Consider the following 24,021-nt stretch of genomic DNA (forward strand, 5'->3'; position numbering starts at 1 on the left):
TGTTTAGTCTCATATCTTCCTCTATATGATGAGATAGTGTTTAGTCTCATATCTTCCTCTATGATGAGATAGTGTTTAGTCTCATATCTTCCTCTATATGATGAGATAGTGTTTAGTCTCATATCTCTCCCTATATGATGAGATAGTGTTTAGTCTCATATCTTCCTCTATGATGAGATAGTTATTAGTCTCATATCTCTCCCTATATGATGAGATAGTGTTTAGTCTCATATCTTCCTCTATGATGAGATAGTGTTTAGTCTCATATCTTCCTCTATGATGAGATAGTGTTTAGTCTCATATCTTCCTATATGATGAGATAGTGTTTAGTCTCATATCTTCCTCTATGATGAGATAGTGTTTAGTCTCATATCTTCCTCTATGATGAGATAGTGTTTAGTCTCATATCTTCCCCTATATGATGAGATAGTGTTTAGTCTCATATCTTCCTCTATGATGATAGTGTTTAGTCTCATATCTTCCTCTATGATGAGATAGTGTTTAGTCTCATATCTTCCTATATGATGAGATAGTGTTTAGTCTCATATCTTCCCCTATATGATGAGATAGTGTTTAGTCTCATATCTTCCTCTATGATGAGATAGTGTTTAGTCTCATATCTTCCCCTCTATGATGAGATAGTGTTTAGTCTCATATCTTCCTCTATGATGAGATAGTGTTTAGTCTCATATCTTCCCCTATATGATGAGATAGTGTTTAGTCTCATATCTTCCTCTATGATGAGATAGTGTTTAGTCTCATATCTTCCTCTATGATGAGATAGTGTTTAGTCTCATATCTTCCTCTATGATGAGATAGTGTTTAGTCTCATATCTTCCCCTATATGATGAGATAGTGTTTAGTCTCATATCTTCCCCTATATGATGAGATAGTGTTTAGTCTCATATCTTCCTCTATGATGAGATAGTGTTTAGTCTCATATCTTCCTCTATGATGAGATAGTGTTTAGTCTCATATCTTCCTCTATGATGAGATAGTGTTTAGTCTCATATCTTCCTCTATGATGAGATAGTGTTTAGTCTCATATCTTCCCCTATATGATGAGATAGTGTTGTCTCATATCTTCCTCTATGATGAGATAGTGTTTAGTCTCATATCTTCCCCTATATGATGAGATAGTGTTTAGTCTCATATCTTCCCCTATATGATGAGATAGTGTACTGTTTAGTCTCATATCTTCCTCTATGATGAGATAGTGTTTAGTCTCATATCTTCCTCTATGATGAGATAGTGCTTAGTCTCATATCTTCCTCTATGATGAGATAGTGTTTAGTCTCATATCTTCCTCTATGATGAGATAGTGTTTAGTCTCATATCTTCCCCTATATGATGAGATAGTGTTTAGTCTCATATCTTCCTCTATGATGAGATAGTGTTTAGTCTCATATCTTCCCCTCTATGATGAGATAGTGTTTAGTCTCATATCTTCCTCTATGATGAGATAGTGTTTAGTCTCATATCTTCGTCTATGATGAGATAGTGTTTAGTCTCATATCTTCCCCTATATGATGAGATAGTGTTTAGTCTCATATCTTCCCCTATATGATGAGATAGTGTTTAGTCTCATATCTTCCCCTATATGATGAGATAGTGTACTGTTTAGTCTCATATCTTCCTCTATGATGAGATAGTGTTTAGTCTCATATCTTCCTCTATGATGAGATAGTGCTTAGTCTCATATCTTCCTCTATGATGAGATAGTGTTTAGTCTCATATCTTCCTCTATGATGAGATAGTGTTTAGTCTCATATCTTCCTATATGATGAGATAGTGTTTAGTCTCATATCTTCCTCTATGATGAGATAGTGTTTAGTCTCATATCTTCCTCTATGATGAGATAGTGTTTAGTCTCATATCTTCCCCTATATGATGAGATAGTGTTTAGTCTCATATCTTCCTCTATGATGATATAGTGTTTAGTCTCATATCTTCCTCTATGATGAGATAGTGTTTAGTCTCATATCTTCCTCTATGATGAGATAGTGTTTAGTCTCATATCTTCCTCTATGATGAGATAGTGTTTAGTCTCATATCTTCCCCTATATGATGAGATAGTGTTTAGTCTCATATCTTCCTCTATGATGAGATAGTGTTTAGTCTCATATCTTCCCCTCTATGATGAGATAGTGTTTAGTCTCATATCTTCCTCTATGATGAGATAGTGTTTAGTCTCATATCTTCGTCTATGATGAGATAGTGTTTAGTCTCATATCTTCCCCTATATGATGAGATAGTGCTTAGTCTCATATCTTCCTCTATGATGAGATAGTGTTTAGTCTCATATCTTCCTCTATGATGAGGTGTTTAGTCTCATATCTTCCCCTATATGATGAGATAGTGTTTAGTCTCATATCTTCCCCTATATGATGAGATAGTGTTTAGTCTCATATCTTCCTCTATGATGAGGTGTTTAGTCTCATATCTTCCCCTATATGATGAGATAGTGTTTAGTCTCATATCTTCCCCTATATGATGAGATAGTGTTTAGTCTCATATCTTCCTCTATGATGAGATAGTGTTTAGTCTCATATCTTCCCCTCTATGATGAGATAGTGTTTAGTCTCATATCTTCCTCTATGATGAGATAGTGTTTAGACTCATATCTTCCCCTATATGATGAGATAGTGTTTAGTCTCATATCTTCCCCTATATGATGAGATAGTGTTTAGTCTCATATCTTCCCCTATATGATGAGATAGTGTTTAGTCTCATATCTTCCTCTATGATGAGATAGTGTTTAGTCTCATATCTTCCCCTATATGATGAGATAGTGTTTAGTCTCATATCTTCCTCTATGATGAGATAGTGTTTAGTCTCATATCTTCCCCTCTATGATGAGATAGTGTTTAGTCTCATATCTTCCTCTATGATGAGATAGTGTTTAGTCTCATATCTTCCTATATGATGAGATAGTGTTTAGTCTCATATCTTCCCCTATGTGATGAGATAGTGTTTAGTCTCATATCTTCCTCTATGATGAGATAGTGTTTAGTCTCATATCTTCCCCTATATGATGAGATAGTGTTTAGTCTCATATCTTCCTCTATGATGAGATAGTGTTTAGACTCATATCTTCCCCTATATGATGAGATAGTGTTTAGTCTCATATCTTCCTCTATGATGAGATAGTGTTTAGACTCATATCTTCCCCTATATGATGAGATAGTGTTTAGTCTCATATCTTCCTCTATGATGAGATAGTGTTTAGTCTCATATCTTCCTCTATGATGAGATAGTGTTTAGTCTCATATCTTCCTCTATGATGAGATAGTGTTTAGTCTCATATCTTCCCCTATATGATGAGATAGTGTTTAGTCTCATATCTTCCCCTATATGATGAGATAGTGTTTAGTCTCATATCTTCCTCTATGATGAGATAGTGTTTAGTCTCATATCTTCCTCTATGATGAGATAGTGTTTAGTCTCATATCTTCCTCTATGATGAGATAGTGTTTAGTCTCATATCTTCCTCTATGATGAGATAGTGTTTAGTCTCATATCTTCCCCTATATGATGAGATAGTGTTTAGTCTCATATCTTCCTCTATGATGAGATAGTGTTTAGTCTCATATCTTCCCCTATATGATGAGATAGTGTTTAGTCTCATATCTTCCCCTATATGATGAGATAGTGTTTAGTCTCATATCTTCCTCTATGATGAGATAGTGTTTAGTCTCATATCTTCCTCTATGATGAGATAGTGCTTAGTCTCATATCTTCCTCTATGATGAGATAGTGTTTAGTCTCATATCTTCCTCTATGATGAGATAGTGTTTAGTCTCATATCTTCCCCTATATGATGAGATAGTGTTTAGTCTCATATCTTCCCCTATATGATGATAGTGTTTAGTCTCATATCTTCCTCTATGATGAGATAGTGTTTAGTCTCATATCTTCCTCTATGATGAGATAGTGTTTAGTCTCATATCTTCCTCTATGATGAGATAGTGTTTAGTCTCATATCTCTCCCTATATGATGAGATAGTGTTTAGTCTCATATCTTCCTCTATGATGAGATAGTGTTTAGTCTCATATCTTCCTCTATATGCTGAGATAGTGTTTAGTCTCATATCTCTCCCTATATGATGAGATAGTGTTTAGTCTCATATCTTCCTCTATGATGAGATAGTGTTTAGTCTCATATCTTCCTCTATGATGAGATAGTGTTTAGTCTCATATCTTCCTCTATATGATGAGATAGTGTTTAGTCTCATATCTCTCCCTATATGATGAGATAGTGTTTAGTCTCATATCTTCCTCTATGATGAGATAGTGTTTAGTCTCATATCTCTCCCTATATGATGAGATAGTGTTTAGTCTCATATCTTCCTCTATGATGAGATAGTGTTTAGTCTCATATCTTCCTCTATATGATGAGATAGTGTTTAGTCTCATATCTTCCTCTATGATGAGATAGTGTTTAGTCTCATATCTCTCCCTATATGATGAGATAGTGTTTAGTCTCATATCTTCCTCTTTGATGAGATAGTGTTTAGTCTCATATCTTCCTCTATATGATGAGATAGTGTTTAGTCTCATATCTTCCTCTATGATGAGATAGTGTTTAGTCTCATATCTTCCTCTATATGATGAGATAGTGTTTAGTCTCATATCTCTCCCTATATGATGAGATAGTGTTTAGTCTCATATCTTCCTCTATGATGAGATAGTTATTAGTCTCATATCTCTCCCTATATGATGAGATAGTGTTTAGTCTCATATCTTCCTCTATGATGAGATAGTGTTTAGTCTCATATCTTCCTCTATGATGAGATAGTGTTTAGTCTCATATCTTCCTATATGATGAGATAGTGTTTAGTCTCATATCTTCCTCTATGATGAGATAGTGTTTAGTCTCATATCTTCCTCTATGATGAGATAGTGTTTAGTCTCATATCTTCCCCTATATGATGAGATAGTGTTTAGTCTCATATCTTCCTCTATGATGAGATAGTGTTTAGTCTCATATCTTCCTATATGATGAGATAGTGTTTAGTCTCATATCTTCCCCTCTATGATGAGATAGTGTTTAGTCTCATATCTTCCCCTCTATGATGAGATAGTGTTTAGTCTCATATCTTCCTCTATGATGAGATAGTGTTTAGTCTCATATCTTCCCCTATATGATGAGATAGTGTTTAGTCTCATATCTTCCTCTATGATGAGATAGTGTTTAGTCTCATATCTTCCTCTATGATGAGATAGTGTTTAGTCTCATATCTTCCTCTATGATGAGATAGTGTTTAGTCTCATATCTTCCTCTATGATGAGATAGTGTTTAGTCTCATATCTTCCCCTATATGATGAGATAGTGTTGTCTCATATCTTCCTCTATGATGAGATAGTGTTTAGTCTCATATCTTCCCCTATATGATGAGATAGTGTTTAGTCTCATATCTTCCCCTATATGATGAGATAGTGTACTGTTTAGTCTCATATCTTCCTCTATGATGAGATAGTGTTTAGTCTCATATCTTCCTCTATGATGAGATAGTGCTTAGTCTCATATCTTCCTCTATGATGAGATAGTGTTTAGTCTCATATCTTCCTCTATGATGAGATAGTGTTTAGTCTCATATCTTCCCCTATATGATGAGATAGTGTTTAGTCTCAGATCTTCCCCTATATGATGAGATAGTGTTTAGTCTCATATCTTCCTCTATGATGAGATAGTGTTTAGTCTCATATCTTCCTCTATGATGAGATAGTGTTTAGTCTCATATCTTCCTCTATGATGAGATAGTGTTTAGTCTCATATCTTCCCCTATATGATGAGATAGTGTTTAGTCTCATATCTTCCTCTATGATGAGATAGTGTTTAGTCTCATATCTTCCCCTCTATGATGAGATAGTGTTTAGTCTCATATCTTCCTCTATGATGAGATAGTGTTTAGTCTCATATCTTCGTCTATGATGAGATAGTGTTTAGTCTCATATCTTCCCCTATATGATGAGATAGTGTTTAGTCTCATATCTTCCCCTATATGATGAGATAGTGTTTAGTCTCATATCTTCCCCTATATGATGAGATAGTGTTTAGTCTCATATCTTCCTCTATGATGAGATAGTGTTTAGTCTCATATCTTCCCCTATATGATGAGATAGTGTTTAGTCTCATATCTTCCCCTATATGATGAGATAGTGTACTGTTTAGTCTCATATCTTCCTCTATGATGAGATAGTGTTTAGTCTCATATCTTCCTCTATGATGAGATAGTGCTTAGTCTCATATCTTCCTCTATGATGAGATAGTGTTTAGTCTCATATCTTCCTCTATGATGAGATAGTGTTTAGTCTCATATCTTCCCCTATATGATGAGATAGTGTTTAGTCTCATATCTTCCCCTATATGATGAGATAGTGTTTAGTCTCATATCTTCCTCTATGATGAGATTGTGTTTAGTCTCATATCTTCCCCTATATGATGAGATAGTGTTTAGTCTCATATCTTCCTCTATGATGAGATAGTGTTTAGTCTCATATCTTCCCCTATATGATGAGATAGTGTTTAGTCTCATATCTTCCCCTATATGATGAGATAGTGTACTGTTTAGTCTCATATCTTCCTCTATGATGAGATAGTGTTTAGTCTCATATCTTCCTCTATGATGAGATAGTGCTTAGTCTCATATCTTCCTCTATGATGAGATAGTGTTTAGTCTCATATCTTCCTCTATGATGAGATAGTGTTTAGTCTCATATCTTCCCCTATATGATGAGATAGTGTTTAGTCTCAGATCTTCCCCTATATGATGAGATAGTGTTTAGTCTCATATCTTCCTCTATGATGAGATAGTGTTTAGTCTCATATCTTCCTCTATGATGAGATAGTGTTTAGTCTCATATCTTCCTCTATGATGAGATAGTGTTTAGTCTCATATCTTCCCCTATATGATGAGATAGTGTTTAGTCTCATATCTTCCTCTATGATGAGATAGTGTTTAGTCTCATATCTTCCCCTCTATGATGAGATAGTGTTTAGTCTCATATCTTCGTCTATGATGAGATAGTGTTTAGTCTCATATCTTCCCCTATATGATGAGATAGTGTTTAGTCTCATATCTTCCCCTATATGATGAGATAGTGTTTAGTCTCATATCTTCCCCTATATGATGAGATAGTGTTTAGTCTCATATCTTCCTCTATGATGAGATAGTGTTTAGTCTCATATCTTCCCCTATATGATGAGATAGTGTTTAGTCTCATATCTTCCCCTATATGATGAGATAGTGTACTGTTTAGTCTCATATCTTCCTCTATGATGAGATAGTGTTTAGTCTCATATCTTCCTCTATGATGAGATAGTGCTTAGTCTCATATCTTCCTCTATGATGAGATAGTGTTTAGTCTCATATCTTCCTCTATGATGAGATAGTGTTTAGTCTCATATCTTCCCCTATATGATGAGATAGTGTTTAGTCTCATATCTTCCCCTATATGATGAGATAGTGTTTAGTCTCATATCTTCCTCTATGATGAGATTGTGTTTAGTCTCATATCTTCCCCTATATGATGAGATAGTGTTTAGTCTCATATCTTCCTCTATGATGAGATAGTGTTTAGTCTCATATCTTCCCCTCTATGATGAGATAGTGTTTAGTCTCATATCTTCCTCTATGATGAGATAGTGTTTAGTCTCATATCTTCCTATATGATGAGATAGTGTTTAGTCTCATATCTTCCCCTATATGATGAGATAGTGTTTAGTCTCATATCTTCCTCTATGATGAGATAGTGTTTAGTCTCATATCTTCCCCTATATGATGAGATAGTGTTTAGTCTCATATCTTCCTCTATGATGAGATAGTGTTTAGACTCATATCTTCCCCTAAATGATGAGATAGTGTTTAGTCTCATATCTTCCTCTATGATGAGATAGTGTTTAGACTCATATCTTCCCCTATATGATGAGATAGTGTTTAGTCTCATATCTTCCTCTATGATGAGATAGTGTTTAGTCTCATATCTTCCTCTATGATGAGATAGTGTTTAGTCTCATATCTTCCTCTATGATGAGATAGTGTTTAGTCTCATATCTTCCCCTATATGATGAGATAGTGTTTAGTCTCATATCTTCCCCTATATGATGAGATAGTGTTTAGTCTCATATCTTCCTCTATGATGATAGTGTTTAGTCTCATATCTTCCTCTATGATGAGATAGTGTTTAGTCTCATATCTTCCTCTATGATGAGATAGTGTTTAGTCTCATATCTTCCTCTATGATGAGATAGTGTTTAGTCTCATATCTTCCCCTATATGATGAGATAGTGTTTAGTCTCATATCTTCCTCTATGATGAGATAGTGTTTAGTCTCATATCTTCCCCTATATGATGAGATAGTGTTTAGTCTCATATCTTCCCCTATATGATGAGATAGTGTTTAGTCTCATATCTTCATCTATGATGAGATAGTGTTTAGTCTCATATCTTCCTCTATGATGAGATAGTGTTTAGTCTCATATCTTCCTCTATGATGAGATAGTGCTTAGTCTCATATCTTCCTCTATGATGAGATAGTGTTTAGTCTCATATCTTCCTCTATGATGAGATAGTGTTTAGTCTCATATCTTCCCCTATATGATGAGATAGTGTTTAGTCTCATATCTTCCCCTATATGATGAGATAGTGTTTAGTCTCATATCTTCCTCTATGATGAGATAGTGTTTAGTCTCATATCTTCCTCTATGATGAGATAGTGTTTAGTCTCATATCTTCCCCTATATGATGAGATAGTGTTTAGTCTCATATCTTCCCCTATATGATGAGATAGTGTTTAGTCTCATATCTTCCTCTATGATGAGATAGTGTTTAGTCTCATATCTTCCTCTATGATGAGATAGTGTTTAGTCTCATATCTTCCCCTATATGATGAGATAGTGTTTAGTCCCATATCTTCCTCTATGATGAGATAGTGTTTAGTCTCATATCTTCCCCTCTATGATGAGATAGTGTTTCGTCTCATATCTTCCCCTATATGATGAGATTGCATAATTTCTTTGTAGATTTAAAAAATAAACTTTTTTTTTCTGTACATGTGTTCTGTGAATAACTCATTATGTAAGCATGAGGTATAGATATAGTATAGTATATAATCTGTGCAGCATATCTCCATTTGTTAGGGGGAGGGGCATAGGAGACGCCCCCAAAAACGTGTTGATATATAAATTACATGTGTAACTAAAATAAAAAATAAAAATCACACCCCATATGTGAAGTGAGGGGCGCTAATATATTAAAGTCTAACTCATGTTGATTAGGTGATGTAATGGTGATGTAAAACAAACAGTGCCAACACAAACATTAAAGGCCATTAACAATAAAGAGACAATATGACGTAATGAGGCACATTATGATGTACATTTTCCCTTCATTGTCAATGTGTTTACTAAACAAACATTGAACTAAAGACAAACATTAAACCTGTATATAGGAGGGGCTAGGGGAGGGCACCCCTCAAAAATACAGAATTCCCAGATTTAATGGGTAAAAATGGCCTGTCTTGGTTTTAAAGCCCACTCACCACGACAAGGTGCAGGCCCCTGCTCCCCCCACCCCTCCCAGGGGTGGGGGGAGCAGAACACAACAAGGTGCAGGCCCCCGCTCCCCCCACCCCTCCCAGGGGTGGGGGGAGCAGAACACAACAAGGTGCAGGCCGAGAGCGGTGTCCCCCCTCCCAGGGGTGGGGGGAGCAGAACACAACAAGGTGCAGGCCGAGAGCGGTGTCCCCCCTCCCAGGGGGAGCAGAACACAACAAGGTGCAGGCCGAGAGCGGTGTCCCCCCTCCCAGGGGGAGCAGAACACAACAAGGTGCAGGCCGAGAGCGGTGTCCCCCCTCCCAGGGGGAGCAGAACACAACAAGGTGCAGGCCGAGAGCGGTGTCCCCCCTCCCAGGGGTGGGGGGAGCAGAACACAACAAGGTGCAGGCCGAGAGCGGTGTCCCCCCTCCCAGGGGTGGGGGGAGCAGAACACAACAAGGTGCAGGCCGAGAGCGGTGTCACCCCTCCCAGGGGGAGCAGAACACAACAAGGTGCAGGCCGAGAGCGGTGTCCCCCCTCCCAGGGGTGGGGGGAGCAGAACACAACAAGGTGCAGGCCGAGAGCGGTGTCCCCCCTCCCAGGGGTGGGGGGAGCAGAACACAACAAGGTGCAGGCCGAGAGCGGTGTCCCCCCTCCCAGGGGGAGCAGAACACAACAAGGTGCAGGCCGAGAGCGGTGTCCCCCCTCCCAGGGGGAGCAGAACACAACAAGGTGCAGGCCGAGAGCGGTGTCACCCCTCCCAGGGGGAGCAGAACACAACAAGGTGCAGGCCGAGAGCGGTGTCCCCCCTCCCAGGGGTGGGGGGAGCAGAACACAACAAGGTGCAGGCCGAGAGCGGTGTCACCCCTCCCAGGGGTGGGGGGAGCAGAACACAACAAGGTGCAGGCCGAGAGCGGTGTCCCCCCTCCCAGGGGGAGCAGAACACAACAAGGTGCAGGCCGAGAGCGGTGTCACCCCTCCCAGGGGTGGGGGGAGCAGAACACAACAAGGTGCAGGCCGAGAGCGGTGTCCCCCACCCCTCCCAGGGGGAGCAGAACACAACAAGGTGCAGGCCGAGAGCGGTGTCACCCCTCCCAGGGGTGGGGGGAGCAGAACACAACAAGGTGCAGGCCGAGAGCGGTGTCACCCCTCCCAGGGGTGGGGGGAGCAGAACACAACAAGGTGCAGGCCGAGAGCGGTGTCACCCCTCCCAGGGGTGGGGGGAGCAGAACACAACAAGGTGCAGGCCGAGAGCGGTGTCACCCCTCCCAGGGGTGGGGGGAGCAGAACACAACAAGGTGCAGGCCGAGAGCGGTGTCACCCACAGGGGTGGGGGGAGCAGAACACAACAAGGTGCAGGCCGAGAGCGGTGTCACCCCTCCCAGGGGTGGGGGGAGCAGAACACAACAAGGTGCAGGCCGAGAGCGGTGTCACCCCTCCCAGGGGTGGGGGGAGCAGAACACAACAAGGTGCAGGCCGAGAGCGGTGTCACCCCTCCCAGGGGTGGGGGGAGCAGAACACAACAAGGTGCAGGCCGAGAGCGGTGTCACCCCTCCCAGGGGTGGGGGGAGCAGAACACAACAAGGTGCAGGCCGAGAGCGGTGTCACCCCTCCCAGGGGTGGGGGGAGCAGAACACAACAAGGTGCAGGCCGAGAGCGGTGTCCCCCCTCCCAGGGGTGGGGGGAGCAGAACACAACAAGGTGCAGGCCGAGAGCGGTGTCCCCCCTCCCAGGGGTGGGGGGAGCAGAACACAACAAGGTGCAGGCCGAGAGCGGTGTCCCCCCTCCCAGGGGTGGGGGGAGCAGAACACAACAAGGTGCAGGCCGAGAGCGGTGTCCCCCCTCCCAGGGGTGGGGGGAGCAGAACACAACAAGGTGCAGGCCGAGAGCGGTGTCACCCCTCCCAGGGGGAGCAGAACACAACAAGGTGCAGGCCGAGAGCGGTGTCACCCCTCCCAGGGGTGGGGGGAGCAGAACACAACAAGGTGCAGGCCGAGAGCGGTGTCCCCCACCCCTCCCAGGGGGAGCAGAACACAACAAGGTGCAGGCCGAGAGCGGTGTCCCCCCTCCCAGGGGGAGCAGAACACAACAAGGTGCAGGCCGAGAGAGCGGTGTCACCCCTCCCAGGGGGAGCAGAACACAACAAGGTGCAGGCCGAGAGAGCGGTGTCACCCCTCCCAGGGGGAGCAGAACACAACAAGGTGCAGGCCGAGAGCGGTGTCACCCCTCCCAGGGGGAGCAGAACACAACAAGGTGCAGGCCGAGAGAGCGGTGTCACCCCTCCCAGGGGGAGCAGAACACAACAAGGTGCAGGCCGAGAGCGGTGTCCCCCCTCCCAGGGGGAGCAGAACACAACAAGGTGCAGGCCGAGAGCGGTGTCACCCCTCCCAGGGGGAGCGGAACACAACAAGGTGCAGGCCGAGAGCGGTGTCACCCCTCCCAGGGGGAGCAGAACACAACAAGGTGCAGGCCGAGAGAGCGGTGTCACCCCTCCCAGGGGGAGCAGAACACAACAAGGTGCAGGCCGAGAGCGGTGTCACCCCTCCCAGGGGGAGCAGAACACAACAAGGTGCAGGCCGAGAGCGGTGTCCCCCCTCCCAGGGGTGGGGGGAGCAGAACACAACAAGGTGCAGGCCGAGAGCGGTGTCACCCCTCCCAGGGGGAGCAGAACACAACAAGGTGCAGGCCGAGAGCGGTGTCCCCCCTCCCAGGGGTGGGGGGAGCAGAACACAACAAGGTGCAGGCCGAGAGCGGTGTCACCCCTCCCAGGGGGAGCAGAACACAACAAGGTGCAGGCCGAGAGCGGTGTCACCCCTCCCAGGGGGAGCAGAACACAACAAGGTGCAGGCCGAGAGCGGTGTCACCCCTCCCAGGGGTGGGGGGAGCAGAACACAACAAGGTGCAGGCCCCCGCTCCCCCCACCCCTCCCAGGGGTGGGGGGAGCAGAACACAACAAGGTGCAGGCCGAGACGGAGTGGATTACACTTTTTTTGTTGTTTTGTTTGTCGTCTATGGGGGAAAAAAATTAATGGGGAATTCTCTTCCGGGCCGCTCTTCGGGGGGGGGGGGGGGGGGGTAGATTTGTAATAATAATACAAATCTACAAAGTAACTAGTGTACTAACAATACACTCAGACTGGTTAGTAACTAGTGTACTAACAATACTGACCAACCATAGCCTGACCAGTTTGACCAGCCTGGTGAAGCAGTTCAACTGGTCAAAGTACAGCTAAAACCAGCAACCATCAAACACTGATATTTTATTATAATAGTTTATCAGGGTCATTCAATAAGTATTGTTGTTAGCATTACGGTGGTGTGGAGGACGACCTCTACACCACAGGGCTCTGGAACACCTAAACACTAGTCCCTTCACTGCACTGAGAGAGAGAACCCTAACCCTAAACACTAGTCCCTTCACTGCACTGAGAGATAACCCTAACCCTAAACACGAGTCCCTTCACTGCACTGAGAGAGAGAACCCTAAACACTAGTCCCTTCACTGCACTGAGAGAGATAACCCTAAACACTAGTCCCTTCACTGCACTGAGAGAGAACCCTAAACACTAGTCCCTTCACTGCACTGAGAGAGAACCCTAAACACTAGTCCCTTCACTCCACTGAGAGAGATAACCCTAAACACTAGTCCCTTCACTGCACTGAGAGAGAACCCTAAACACTAGTCCCTTCACTACACTGAGAGAGAACCCTAAACACTAGTCCCTTCACTGCACTGAGAGAGAACCCTAAACACTAGTCCCTTCACTGCACTGAGAGATAACCCTAAACACTAGTCCCTTCACTGCACTGAGAGAGAACCCTAAACACTAGTCCCTTCACTCCACTGAGAGAGATAACCCTAAACACTAGTCCCTTCACTCCACTGAGAGAGAACCCTAAACACTAGTCCCTTCACTCCACTGAGAGAGAACCCTAAACACTAGTCCCTTCACTGCACTGAGAGAGATAACCCTAAACACTAGTCCCTTCACTGCACTGAGAGAGAGAACCCTAACCACTAGTCCCTTCACTGCACTGAGAGAGAGAACCCTAAACACTAGTCCCTTCACTGCACTGAGAGATAACCCTAAACACTAGTCCCTTCACTGCACTGAGAGATAACCCTAAACACTAGTCCCTTCACTGCACTGAGAGAGAGAACCCTAAACACTAGTCCCTTCACTGCACTGAGAGAGAACCCTAAACACTAGTCCCTTCACTGCACTGAGAGAGAACCCTAAACACTAGTCCCTTCACTGCACTGAGAGAGATAACCCTAACCCTAAACACTAGTCCCTTCACTGCACTGAGAGAGAACCCTAAACACTAGTCCCTTCACTGCACTGAGAGAGAACCCTAAACACTAGTCCCTTCACTGCACTGAGAGAGAACCCTAAACACTAGTCCCTTCACTGCACTGAGAGAGAGAACCCTAAACACTAGTCCCTTCACTGCACTGAGAGAGAGAACCCTAACCACTAGTCCCTTCACTCCACTGAGAGATAACCCTAAACACTAGTCCCTTCACTACACTGAGAGAGAACCCTAAACACTAGTCCCTTCACTCCACTGAGAGATAACCCTAAACACTAGTCCCTTCACTGCACTGAGAGAGATAACCCTAAACACTAGTCCCTTCACTGCACTGAGAGAGAACCCTAAACACTAGTCCCTTCACTACACTGAGAGAGAACCCTAAACACTAGTCCCTTCACTCCACTGAGAGATAACCCTAAACACTAGTCCCTTCACTGCACTGAGAGAGATAACCCTAAACACTAGTCCCTTCACTACACTGAGAGATAACCCTAAACACTAGTCCCTTCACTGCACTGAGAGAGAACCCTAAACACTAGTCCCTTCACTGCACTGAGAGAGATAACCCTAACCACTAGTCCCTTCACTCCACTGAGAGATAACCCTAAACACTAGTCCCTTCACTACACTGAGAGAGAACCCTAAACACTAGTCCCTTCACTCCACTGAGAGATAACCCTAAACACTAGTCCCTTCACTGCACTGAGAGAGAACCCTAAACACTAGTCCCTTCACTACACTGAGAGAGATAACCCTAAACACTAGTCCCTTCACTGCACTGAGAGAGAACCCTAAACACTAGTCCCTTCACTGCACTGAGAGAGAACCCTAAACACTAGTCCCTTCACTGCACTGAGAGAGAACCCTAAACACTAGTCCCTTCACTGCACTGAGAGAGAACCCTAAATACTAGTCCCTTCACTGCACTGAGAGAGAGAACCCTAAACACTAGTCCCTTCACTCCACTGAGAGAGAGAACCCTAACCCTAAACACTAGTCCCTTCACTCCACTGAGAGAGAACCCTAAACACTAGTCCCTTCACTGCACTGAGAGAGAGAACCCTAAACACTAGTCCCTTCACTGCACTGAGAGAGAACCCTAAACACTAGTCCCTTCACTGCACTGAGAGAGAGAACCCTAACCACTAGTCCCTTCACTCCACTGAGAGAGATAACCCTAAACACTAGTCCCTTCACTACACTGAGAGAGAACCCTAAACACTAGTCCCTTCACTGCACTGAGAGAGAACCCTAAACACTAGTCCCTTCACTCCACTGAGAGAGATAACCCTAACCCTAAACACTAGTCCCTTCACTGCACTGAGAGAGAGAACCCTAAACACTAGTCCCTTCACTCCACTGAGAGAGATAACCCTAACCCTAAACACTAGTCCCTTCACTGCACTGAGAGAGAGAACCCTAAACACTAGTCCCTTCACTCCACTGAGAGAGAGAACCCTAACCCTAAACACTAGTCCCTTCACTGCACTGAGAGATAACCCTAAACACTAGTCCCTTCACTCCACTGAGAGAGAGAACCCTAACCCTAAACACTAGTCCCTTCACTGCACTGAGAGATAACCCTAAACACTAGTCCCTTCACTGCACTGAGAGAGAACCCTAAACACTAGTCCCTTCACTGCACTGAGAGATAACCCTAAACACTAGTCCCTTCACTCCACTGAGAGATAACCCTAACCCTAAACACTAGTCCCTTCACTGCACTGAGAGAGAACCCTAAACACTAGTCCCTTCACTCCACTGAGAGAGAACCCTAAACACTAGTCCCTTCACTCCACTGAGAGAGAACCCTAAACACAAGTCCCTTCACTGCACTGAGAGAGAACCCTAAACACTAGTCCCTTCACTCCACTGAGAGAGATAACCCTAAACACTAGTCCCTTCACTCCACTGAGAGAGAGAACCCTAAACACTAGTCCCTTCACTGCACTGAGAGAGAACCCTAAACACTAGTCCCTTCACTGCACTGAGAGAGATAACCCTAAACACTAGTCCCTTCACTCCACTGAGAGAGATAACCCTAACCCTAAACACTAGTCCCTTCACTGCACTGAGAGATAACCCTAAACACTAGTCCCTTCACTCCACTGAGAGAGAGAACCCTAAACACTAGTCCCTTCACTCCACTGAGAGAGAACCCTAAACACTAGTCCCTTCACTGCACTGAGAGAGATAACCCTAAACACTAGTCCCTTCACTCCACTGAGAGAGATAACCCTAACCCTAAACACTAGTCCCTTCACTGCACTGAGAGAGAACCCTAAACACTAGTCCCTTCACTGCACTGAGAGATAACCCTAAACACTAGTCCCTTCACTCCACTGAGAGAGAGAACCCTAAACACTAGTCCCTTCACTGCACTGAGAGAGATAACCCTAAACACTAGTCCCTTCACTCCACTGAGAGAGAGAACCCTAAACACTAGTCCCTTCACTGCACTGAGAGAGAACCCTAAACACTAGTCCCTTCACTGCACTGAGAGAGAACCCTAAACACTAGTCCCTTCACTCCACTGAGAGAGATAACCCTAAACACTAGTCCCTTCACTACACTGAGAGAGAGAACCCTAAACACTAGTCCCTTCACTGCACTGAGAGAGAGAACCCTAAACACTAGTCCCTTCACTGCACTGAGAGAGAGAACCCTAAACACTAGTCCCTTCACTGCACTGAGAGAGAGAACCCTAAACACTAGTCCCTTCACTGCACTGAGAGATAACCCTAAACACTAGTCCCTTCACTGCACTGAGAGAGAACCCTAAACACTAGTCCCTTCACTCCACAGAGAGAGAACCCTAAACACTAGTCCCTTCACTCCACTGAGAGATAACCCTAAACACTAGTCCCTTCACTGCACTACCAGTGAGAACCCTAACCCTAAACACTCCACTGCCAGAGATAACCCTCTCTATATGTTGACCAACACGCCGGTTATTTTTAACGGCAGGTTTCCTAGAATCACTAGACATTAACTCTCGCTCGTTGGTCCTTAAATAACCGCCAGGGTCCTGCGCTGACCTCCCTGGCCTCATGATAGATGTCCCCGTCTTTCCGCACATAAATTCAAAAGATTGCCTGGCAGGTGTTGAATCAGTTCAAACGGCTGCCTGGCAGGTGTTGAATCAATTCAAACGGCTGCCTGGCAGGTGTTGACTGTCCTGACAGCTCCCCCACAATGATCAACATGGCAGGTGTTGAATGCTCTGACGGCTCTCCCACAATGATCCCACAGCGTTGGGTTTACTGGGTGCATGTGTTCGCTCCGATGTACCGTGGCCCTCAGGGGCCCTTTGGGGCACTGGGGTTGAGGCCCTCACAAGGTCTCCTGGGGGCCTTCATTGGCTGGTTGACTTACGGGCCGATGTGCAAATCCGACTGCACCCAATAGAACTGATTGTCACATCTCCCTAGACAAGAAAGGCAGTCTCTATTAGCTCAAAGGTCAAAGAAAGGAAAATGTCAAGCCCTGGCGCAGGAAAACCGCCAGGTTCAAGTCCGGGGCAGAAGAGGAAAGTTACATGCTATAGTGGAGCAGCTTTAGTTACACGCATGTTGAGTTACACGCATGTTGAATAAAACATGCCTCTTACAAGTAAAGACCACACGGATGAACATACAATTTACAATTTAGGCATTTAGCAGACGCTCTTAATCCAGAGCGACTTACATTAAGCAATAACAAAAGCATGGCATACATCACATATATACAAAGTAGTTATCATGAATCATGCGTAGACTAAGAACGTAACAGTGGAGTATCTATGTAAACTATACATACTATACTATATAATATATTATACATGTGTACTATAAAGTGCTATGACTACATAAAGTGCAATTCTAGAGCTGTCTACGTAACAAGCTATAAGTCTGTTTAAAATACTATCTAAGTCTACATAATGTGCTATCTAAGGGGCTAGGCTAGGGCAAGTGCTACGGGCCATGGTGGAGTCTGAAGAGGTGGGTTTTCAGACTACGGCGGAAGATTGGGAGTGAGGCTGCAGTTCTGATTGTGATGGGAAGTGCATTCCATAGTTTTGGAGCCAGAAGGGAGAAGAGTTTGGGACGTGTGGAGCGTTGTCCCGGCGTTTCTAGTGAAGGTACCTCCAGCTTCCCTGCGTTGGCTGATCTGAGTGCGCGGGAGGGTTTGTAGGGTACGATCATACTTGTGAGATATGGGGGGGCCATGCCTTTGGTTGCTTTGAATGCCAGCATCAGAGTTTTGTATTCTGTGCGGGCAGCGACCGGGAGCCAATGGAGGGAGCGGAGAAGGGGGGTGACGTGTGAGAATTTTGGCTGGTTGAAGACCAAGCGGGCTGCGGCATTTTGGATCAGTTGGAGGGGCTTAAGTGCACATGCCGGTAGGCCAGTAAGGAGGGAGTTACAATAGTCAAGTTTTGACAAGACTGTTGTCTGGATTAGGAGCTGGGCTGACTCCTGGGTGAGGAACGGTCTAATTCGTCGTATGTTGTAGAGTGTAAACCTACAGGATCTAGTGACAGCTGTGATGTGTGTTTTGAACGAGAGCTGACTGTCCAGGACAACACCAAGGTTCCTGGCTGTCGGGACAGACTTTACCAGGGCGTTGTCTACGGAGATAGTTAGCTCCCGCATAGGGCAGGACTTAGCTGGGAAGAACAGAAGCTCAGTCTTGTCTGGGTTCAGCTTGAGGTGGTTGGAAGACATCCACTGTGAGATGTCAGCCAGGCATGCAGTGATGCGTTCTTCTACCTGGGTGGCAGAGGGGGGGAAGGATAGAAACAGTTGTGTGTCATCGGCATAGCAGTGATAGGATATATTGTGAGCAGAGATGATGGTGCCGAGGGATTTAGTGTACAGTGAGAAGAGGAGGGGACCAAGTACAGATCCCTGTGGGACCCCAGTTTGGAGGGTGCGGGGGAATGATAGCAAACCTTTCCAAGAAACCTGGTAAGTCCGGTCAGAGAGGTAGGAGGAGAACCACTTCAGCGCCGTCCCGCCGATGCCTAGATCAGCTAGGGTGTCTAGGAGCAGCTGGTGGTTCACTGTGTCAAATGCCGCCGATAGGTCTAGGAGAATCAGGACTGCAGAGTGGGAAGCAGCCTGGGCAGCATGTAGTGCTTCTGTGACTGCGAGGAGTGCAGTTTCCGTGGAGTGTGCCTTCTTGAATCCTGACTGGTTGGGATCCAGCAGGTTGTTCTGTGAGAGATGGAGAGAAAGCTGGTTAGAGACAACACGTTCAAGGGTTTTGGAAAGAAAGGAAAGGAGTGATACCGGTCTGTAGTTCTTGACATCTGAGCCATAGAGTAAGAGTTCAGTCCAATGGAGGCTCTCCTACATAGACTTCTATTGGCTTCAGTCCAATGGAGGCTCTCCTACATAGACTTCTATTGGCTTCAGTCCAATGGAGGCTCTCCTACATAGACTTCTATTGGCTTCAGTCCAATGGAGGCTCTCCTACATAGACTTCTATTGGATGAAGAGTGACAATGTCCTGGACCGGAAGTTGGCAGAATGCACTGGACTCAGCCCAGCTTTAATGATCTTAAATCGCTTTATTTTAGATTGTTTATTTTAATAGTACAACATAAACCTTACAGAGACTTTAGTTGTCACTGTGCAATATTTTAAAACAGTTGTCATGTTGCACACATGCCTAAAATGTGCGCCGCCTCGTTGAAAACAATGTATTTCCGACTCCAGCTTGTCTCTCTCCATCCAGGCTGCATGGACAGCTTGTCTCTCTCCATCCAGGGTGCATGGACAGCTTGTCTCTCTCCATCCAGGCTGTATGGACAGCTTGTCTCTCTCCATCCAGGCTGTATGGACAGCTTGTCTCTCTCCATCCAGGCTGTATGGACAGCTTGTCTCTCTCCATCCAGGCTGTATGGACAGCTTGTCTCTCTCCATCCAGGCTGCATGGACAGCTTGTCTCTCTCCATCCAGGCTGCATGGACAGCTTGTCTCTCTCCATCCAGGCTGCATGGACAGCTTGTCCCTCTCCATCCAGGCTGCATGGACAGCTTGTCTCTCTCCATCCAGGCTGCATGGACAGCTTGTCTCTCTCCATCCAGGCTGCATGGACAGCTTGTCTCTCTCCATCCAGGCTGCATGGACAGCTTGTCTCTCTCCATCCAGGCTGCATGGACAGCTTGTCTCTCTCCATCCAGGCTGTATGGACAGCTTGTCTCTCTCCATCCAGGCTGCATGGACAGCTTGTCTCTCTCCATCCAGGCTGTATGGACAGCTTGTCTCTCTCCATCCAGGCTGTATGGACAGCTTGTCTCTCTCCATCCAGGCTGTATGGACAGCTTGTCTCTCTCCATCCAGGCTGCATGGACAGCTTGTCTCTCTCCATCCAGGCTGTATGGACAGCTTGTCTCTCTCCATCCAGGCTGCATGGACAGCTTGTCTCTCTCCATCCAGGCTGTATGGACAGCTTGTCTCTCTCCATCCAGGCTGTATGGACAGCTTGTCTCTCTCCATCCAGGCTGCATGGACAGCTTGTCTCTCTCCATCCAGGCTGTATGGACAGCTTGTCTCTCTCCATCCAGGCTGCATGGACAGCTTGTCTCTCTCCATCCAGGCTGTATGGACAGCTTGTCTCTCTCTATCCAGGCTGCATGGACAGCTTGTCTCTCTCCATCCAGGCTGTATGGACAGCTTGTCTCTCTCTATCCAGGCTGCATGGACAGCTTGTCTCTCTCCATCCAGGCTGCATGGACAGCTTGTCTCTCTCCATCCAGGCTGTATGGACAGCTTGTCTCTCTCCATCCAGGCTGTATGGACAGCTTGTCTCTCTCCATCCAGGCTGCATGGACAGCTTGTCTCTCTCCATCCAGGCTGCATGGACAGCTTGTCTCTCTCTATCCAGGCTGCATGGACAGCTTGTCTCTCTCCATCCAGGCTGTATGGACAGCTTGTCTCTCTCCATCCAGGCTGTATGGACAGCTTGTCTCTCTCTATCCAGGCTGCATGGACAGCTTGTCTCTCTCCATCCAGGCTGTATGGACAGCTTGTCTCTCTCCATCCAGGCTGTATGGACAGAGCTCGAGCGCTCAGTTTTCTGACCCCTCAATGTCCTAACTCTGTGTTACTCTAAAGGTGGCCTTACACTAGCCGATTTTTTTCAATCTGACATCTGATAGCACCACACACTACAGGATAATCTGATAGCACCACACACTACAGGATAATCTGATAGCACCACACACTACAGGATAATCTGATAGCACCACACACTACAGGATAATCTGATAGCACCACACACTACAGGATAATCTGATAGCACCACACACTACAGGATAATCTGATAGCACCACACACTACAGGATAATCTGATAGCACCACACACTACAGGATAATCTGATAGCACCACACACTACAGGATAATCTGATAGCACCACACACTACAGGAGAATCGGAGCGGGGCAAATATCAAACATTCTTGATGTTGATCGGGCCGATCCCGATCGCGCTTTGAGCGGTCGGGCACCCCCCGAGCGTCAAAAATGCCCGATTATCGGCTAGTGTAAGGCCACCTTAAGGGTGCGTTCGGAAATGCGCCCTGAACGCACTGGTGTGCTCTCTTGTCGTTCGTTTATTCAGTGCACTCGGTGCGTTGTCGTTCGAAAATCCAGTGCGCTGCGCACCGTGTGTGCCGAGTGCCCGCACTGAGGGACCCTACCCTGAAGCTGGGGTCGTCCGGTGTGAATGCGTCACAGCTGTGGTCGTTCGTAAATAAGGCACACTGAACGCACTCTGTGACGTCACCGCCCACCACACTCAACAAACTGACCACATTCCCGGTGCGCATTCCCGAACGCACCCTATGGCTCTGGCCCAGTCTAAAGACTACAATGACATAACTCTGGCCCATTCTAAAGACTACAATGAGGTAACTCTGGCCCATTCTAAAGACTACAATGAGGTAACTCTGGCCCATTCTAAAGACTACAATGAGGTAACTCTGGCCCATTCTAAAGACTACAATGTGGTAACTCTGGCCCATTCTAAAGACTACAATGACGTAACTCTGGCCCAGTCTAAAGACTACAATGAAGTAACTCTGGCCCATTCTAAAGACTACAATGACGTAACTCTGGCCCATTCTAAAGACTACAATGAGGTAACTCTGGCCCATTCTAAAGACTACAATGAGGTAACTCTGGCCCATTCTAAAGACTACAATGTGGTAACTCTGGCCCATTCTAAAGACTACAATGAGGTAACTGTGGCCCATTCTAAAGACTACAATGAGGTAACTCTGGCCCATTCTAAAGACTACAATGAGGTAACTCTGGCCCATTCTAAAGACTACAATGAGGTAACTCTGGCCCATTCTAAAGACTACAATGAGGTAACTCTGGCCCATTCTAAAGACTACAATGAGGTAACTCTGGCCCAGTCTAAAGACTACAATGAGGTAACTCTGGCCCATTCTAAAGACTACAATGAGGTAACGCTGGCCCATTCTAAAGACTACAATGAGGTAACTCTGGCCCATTCTAAAGACTACAATGACGTAACTCTGGCCCATTCTAAAGACTACAATGAGGTAACTCTGGCCCATTCTAAAGACTACAATGAGGTAACTCTGGCCCATTCTAAAGACTACAATGTGGTAACTCTGGCCCATTCTAAAGACTACAATGAGGTAACTCTGGCCCATTCTAAAGACTACAATGAGGTAACTCTGGCCCATTCTAAAGACTACAATGAGGTAACTCTGGCCCATTCTAAAGACTACAATGTGGTAACTCTGGCCCATTCTAAAGACTACAATGAGGTAACTCTGGCCCATTCTAAAGACTACAATGAGGTAACTCTGGCCCATTCTAAAGACTACAATGAGGTAACTCTGGCCCATTCTAAAGACTACAATGAGGTAACTCTGGCCCATTCTAAAGACTACAATGTGGTAACTCTGGCCCATTCTAAAGACTACAATGAGGTAACTCTGGCCCATTCTAAAGACTACAATGAGGTAACTCTGGCCTGGGTTAGACGTGGCCTGCAGTGTAAATACAGACAGACACAAAGCATCGTTTCACACCGTTGTAATTTAATAAAAAGAAATACATTTCTTAAGTTTTAAAATAAATACAATAAAACCCCCAAAAAATAAATAAGTATATATATATATACTGTATATGCAATCTTTAAGTGCTTTTAAAATTCCCTATTTTAAGTGTCACTGCACACACACTCTAGACACGTTCAGAACAACATGTTTTACACCCAGGAACCATGCGTACAAGTACAATAAGTACACGAGTAGAAACCTTAGACTGTACATGAGCTAGTAAAGTATGGAGGCGTTGTGCAGAATAACCTGGAGCAGAAAAATAGGCCTCACTCTGTGTACAAGTACACATTAAAATACTCTGTACAGTACACATTAAAATACTCTGTACAGTACACATTAAAATACTCTGTACAGTACATGTTAGAATACTCTGTACAGTACACGTTTAAAACACCAGGACGTTGTTTCCAGAGCAGAACATATTATATATAAACACACAAACTGCTTTAAGAGACATCTGGACTCCACGTCAGTCGGGATGTCTACAGTATCAGAACAGCTGCAATCACTCTTAAACGTGAATACATAAATGTTCTCATGGCGTTAGGAGACATGTGGCCAGAAGCAAAAGGCCAGTTATGTTCTCATGGCGTTAGGAGACATGTGGCCAGAAGCAAAAGGCCAGTTATGTTCTCATGGCGTTAGGAGACATGTGGCCAGAAGCAAAAGGCCAGTTATGTTCTCATGGCGTTAGGAGACATGTGGCCAGAAGCAAAAGGCCAGTTATGTTCTCATGGCGTTAGGAGACATGTGGCCAGAAGCAAAAGGCCAGTTATGTTCTCATGGCGTTAGGAGACATGTGGCCAGAAGCAAAAGGCCAGTTATGTTCTCATGGCGTTTGGAGACATGTGGCCAGAAGCAAAAGGCCAGTTATGTTCTCATGGCGTTTGGAGACATGTGGCCAGAAGCAAAAGGCCAGTTATGTAATAATAAATGTACACTATGTGTCGCTGCAGGCAGAAGACCTTGGATTATCCATAATGTCAATATTTGAATGTGTTTATTTTTCATAAACTAATGCCCCGCCCCCTGCCGTCGGTCCGTCGGTTCAACACGTGAGCTCCACGTTTTATTCAAAG

At 44.9% G+C, this 24,021-nt stretch overlaps 1 long non-coding RNA gene across 1 annotated transcript in view; it reads right to left on the bottom strand.

The window, feature by feature from the left end:
• Positions 1–22,901: 22,901 nt before the first annotated feature.
• Positions 22,902–24,021, bottom strand: part of LOC306917897 — a 2,308-nt gene continuing 1,188 nt past the window's right edge. Inside the window, exons 1-2 of the long non-coding RNA XR_013789265.1 lie at positions 23,335–24,021; positions 22,902–23,286 (exon numbers count right to left, since the gene is read on the bottom strand). The exon at positions 23,335–24,021 is cut by the window's right edge and continues 1,188 nt beyond it. This is a non-coding gene — a long non-coding RNA (uncharacterized lncRNA). The remainder of the gene's footprint in view (positions 23,287–23,334) is intronic.

This window comes from Electrona antarctica (genome assembly GCF_951216825.1).
Source record: "Electrona antarctica genome assembly, contig: scaffold_56, whole genome shotgun sequence".
Lineage (NCBI taxonomy): Eukaryota > Metazoa > Chordata > Actinopteri > Myctophiformes > Myctophidae > Electrona > Electrona antarctica.